This window comes from Atractosteus spatula, chromosome 3 (genome assembly GCF_055471065.1).
Source record: "Atractosteus spatula isolate fAtrSpa1 chromosome 3, fAtrSpa1.hap1, whole genome shotgun sequence".
In the NCBI taxonomy this organism is placed as follows: Eukaryota; Metazoa; Chordata; class Actinopteri; order Semionotiformes; family Lepisosteidae; genus Atractosteus; species Atractosteus spatula.
Window position 1 is genome coordinate 24,044,082 of NC_142708.1, and position 5,013 is coordinate 24,049,094.

Below are 5,013 nucleotides of genomic sequence, written 5' to 3' on the forward strand. Positions count from 1 at the left end.
AGATCAGAGAATATAGGAAAAAATACTTATTTTTAAATATTGTGTCACATTCCCCAAGCATACAGGAAATTTTTTTTCTTTAGTGAATATGGCCCTACATATATTTTAATCATTCTAAACAATCAAACTGATATTCGTCTTAATATTAATTATAACATTTATCGCATGTTTCTTTGTAATGAAATGTACATGAAATTCACTACTGTATTATTTTACTAATTTAAGTATAATTTGTTATTCAATTAACATTTAATCAAAATTTCACTGAGCATTCTTCTGATGCAGTGTAGTCCTGTAAAAGATGTTTACCTTTATCATAGATGATACACATCACGTGTTTTTGATTTTAATAATGAAATATATACTTAAACATTAACAATTGATGAAAATTACAACCATCAAATGATTGAAAGTCAGTTTTTATCATATTTTAGCCAGCATTTTAGAAGCTACAATCTTTAATTAAACTGTATTTGACTGCTTTTTGATCACCTATCCCTCATAATTCCTCTATTTTTATTTCTTGATTGTAGGAAACTAGGTCATTACATGAAATATACCCTCATGTGGAGGTATTTACAAATTGGGTAAGAAAACAGTAATTTACAAAGACTTCTATTTCAATTTCAGCAGAATATTCCCAGTCAGGTTTTCCCATCTTACTTATTTAAACCTTATTACACCATTAGAAAGCCTTATATTCCCACAAAAAGAAAACACAGAACTATTTTGCTAGTATAAATGCTTGTAAAAACTTTTTTGTATTCCTTCCTAAAGTTAAACAAAAACTGAAAACACTTTTAAATAAAAAAGGAGCTAGTAATTACAGTTACAAAATGTTTCTTGTACAGTCACCTTCTTTGTGTTTTAAAGTATATTATGCTATACAGTAACTACACCAAGCTAACTTCTTAACTTAATCCCTTATGTTTTATTACGTTTATCAAAGCTAATTGTCATAACCTTTATAGGAGCAGACAGAGGTAACGTTTAATTGTTTTTTTTAGGTTTGTAAGAAAAATGTTAAATACGCTCACATGTATCCCCCTTTCCCAATACTGTATATTCACCAGTCTATCAATGCTTTTGACTCCTGGTATTAGGTTTAGTCTGGAGTGCCTTCAGTTTGGAGTTTGCATCCTCTTCCTTTGGCCAGTTTCCTCCCTCAGTCAAAAGACAAACTATTAAGGTTAATTAGTTTTTCTTCATTTTCCTATCTGTATGTGTGTCCTGTGATGGACCATAGTCATGTCCAGCGTATATCCTGCTTTGCACCCATTGTCTGATGGTTTAGTTTCCAGGTCACTCTGGAAACCAATACAGGATTACCCAGATGGACAAAGTGGTTATTGAAAATGGATAAATGGATAAAAGGGGTATATTATTTATAAAGCAATTAATCAGCTTCCAGTGATATTTATTTCATATTTAATTGAAAAATAAACATAAAAAATCAAAACACTACTCATAATGTTATGTAATAGCTATGCCTAATATTTTGATAATTTATGGTATGTAGGGCTTGCATGCGGTACATTTAAATCAAATCAGACCCAGTTAAGCAAATGAATTTGACATTCTTGCACTTAGGATACTAAATTGACTGTGTATTTCAGTGCATGGTAAAACGAAATAATACTGCAGTGTTCATGAAAACATGGGGGGAAAAGAGGTGGTAAGTGCAGAGGAGCAAATTACCCCTGTCATTTTTAGATTATTACTTTGAGAACCCAATGTCTTTGAAGAGATTTGACTAGGACAGTCTTCCTGTGGTTTGTTGTTTGAGCTGTCAAAGCTTAAATGACAGCAGAATCTTTTCAAGAACTCATCTTATTTATCCCTTTCCTACTGGATACTGTACCAAAAAAAAGGAAAATCAGTGCTCACAGATTTTGGATACTGCCCGAGATCATTCTGTGAACTGTTAAGACTTTGTTGATAACATTTGTGTTGTGTTTATTCCTCCAAAACATCACATCATTAATTTACTCAGTTTAAGAGGGCATTCAAGACATCTCACCTCTGAAACAGAACGTAAACAAGTAATCAGTTCACGACTTCTTGACAATATAATGTCAAGAATGCATTAATGGTGCACAAAAAGAGGTCTAACTGTGTCTTTATCATTTAGAGAGTTTAAAAAAGACTAGGGAGGGGATCACAAACAGTCAAGTTACTGCAGGAAGGAGAATTTACAAAAGTTAATGAAAGCCACATAAATTAATTATTGGAAATGTAGAATTTGACAAATGTACACCTTACTGAGCTAAACATACAAAGGTATAACAGGAAAAAGAAGATACTGATCCACAAATGCCTTTGCCGATTTGCCATACTGTGAATTATTTTTGCAAGCTATCATACTAAATGAACCAAACCATCTTTTTAAAGGCGATGACAAAAATGTGGAACTTAACCTTGGCGTAAGTGGTGATATGCAAATAACACAAAACTTGTTAATTATGTATATTATTAAATTCATGTATGTGGGAAAATTACTTTTTTTAATATATTGAATGTTACCCCTACTATGTTGTAATAATGGAAATTCACCTCCTTGTTAGTGTAAAAAACCCCAAGAATCTGCCATGGACTTAGAAACCATAAAGTGACATTTCTGCCATTGCTCAGAGCTAGCTACAACAAACCACCATCCAAACCAACTGTCTGCCAAGAATCTCCCAATCAATTGGTAGCTGTGGGTACTACTTAAGGGTTTCTTGAGGATAAGTGGTTTTTGGCTTGAATATGCAATATGAGCCCAGTTTTCTAAGCTACATCTCAATGCAGCGTAATGATTTTTGCACACCAACATGAAATCATATTTCATTTATAATTTAAAAACAGCATAATTTTCTGGCTATATTGTATACAGAATTTTACATTTAATCTCTGTGATATTAAACACCTGTGAAAATCATTACTGATAGAAATAGAATTGCAAATCCAAATTGTCGATACACTAGTTAAATTACACAAAAAAATGTTTGATTTATTTTGATTTTGACATTTTTTGTGTGATTTAAAGTGGCATATCCTCCTTAATCTGGTAATCCTTAATCATGGCATGCATGACCTATGACACAGAAACCCTCTTTTATAGGGTATCTGTAACCATTAATAAAAGATTATCAATAGAGACAGAGGATTAGCTACACTCTAACAAAGACATGCTGTTACTGATGGCTATAATTGAAATTATGGGTTTTTCATGGTGCTAAATTGTTTTAGCACCTGTAGTTGCTATTGAATGGAAGCAATCCTTCAAGTTGTCCTTCTATATTTGATGAGACTATCGTTGGATCATTACATGTAGTTAAGTAGATAACTAATGCTTCCTGCCATTGGTAGAATGCTGGAGTTCTGTGATTTATGGGCCCTGAATGCCCTGCTGGCTTCAAGTTGTGATGTTAGTGCCAGCGAAATTCCAGAAATGTTTTTTTTTCTCGCTTTCACTGGCATCATTTCAATGCGGCATCATCGTAATATAATCAAAACCTGCAGCTTCTGTGGTTTCATGAATGCCTCACCTTTGGTAAGCATGCTCACAAAAAACAATCCTTATTATGCAATTAATGGTATACTTTTCATGAACTTTCATGTATTATGTTTCTGTATATAGGTGTGCACATAGTGGATGTAAGCTCCAACATTTTCTATAGGCATATAATCAATTTTAAAATTATTGGCAACCTTGATAAAGATATGCGTAAAGGCTATATAAAATAAACAACACAGATAATGAGCTATATGTTTTTTTCCATTATGTGGAATATATTTTACTGTATTAATGATTCAATGGAATCAATGGAATGTTGATCATTAACCATTTCCTTGTGGATTGCGATGTGTATTTGATTTTGTTGTCTTGCTGGAAGATCCATTTGCCAAATTTAAACATCCTGGCAGAGGCTTCCAGGTCTTGGGCTAAAATGATATTTTTGGGGCATTAATATCATGATACTTAGTTGAGCTCGTCATGCTGATTGTATTTTGACAAGAGCTCCAGGACCAAAACAGTTCCATAATATCAAAGATCAATCATATTTTACAGTAGGTATAGTCCTTTTCTTCATATGCATCCTTTTTACAATGCCAAACCCACTGTTGGTGTGTGTGGCTAAAGATCTCTATCTCTACCAATTAGCACCCAATTCCAATATATGTGCTATTACCATTTAGCAAACTCCAGGCACTTACGTTTGTTGTTCTTAATAAACGTTTTTTTTTTTTAATCTGGCAACCCTTATAAATAGTCTGTTGGAATGGAGGTGGCATCTGTTTGTAGATTTGGTGACCCCAAGACACAACCAAATTATGAATTCTTCTTTACCTCCTGAATCATCCTCCTCACTGTGTATCAGGAATCTACACAACATGCAGTGGTTTTAAATGTCTTAACATATTGTCCTAATAGTGGTAAGTGGTATATTTAGTTTTCATTTGTTTTACTTTGTTCCCAATGTCTGATTTATGAAGGTGCAGGGACAATGCATATTATTTCACTAAGAAATACTCTACATGTTACTAAATATTTTGATTGATCTTTGTGTGTCTTGATATAGACAGCTTAGTCCTCTCTCTAAATGCAGAGATATGTGGCTATAGATGCCCTGTGATCTTAAAGCTGTATTAAAACTGAACAGTATAATAATATACAGCACAGATTGACTCTTATCATGTCTGTAGCCTGTTTCTTCCCAAGACTACAGGTCCAAGGTCATCATCCATCATCCAAAGGAAGAGAGATTTGCAGGGAGGGTACCTCCTATATCTGATAGCATCTCAGCCAATCAACAACTTGCGATGCCTTATAAGCGAAAACCCAAGTCATTTTCATTGGTTAACTCACAAGCTCCTCATCATCACTCTAGGTAAAATAGCAAACTGACTTTTCCAACCAAATGACTGCAAACATTCTGAATCAGGACTTGAACACAGGACCAAAAAGCCAGGCCAAGAGAGTGAGTAAGTAAAGTACAGAATTCTGCCCATGATATTCTTTCTGAAAAT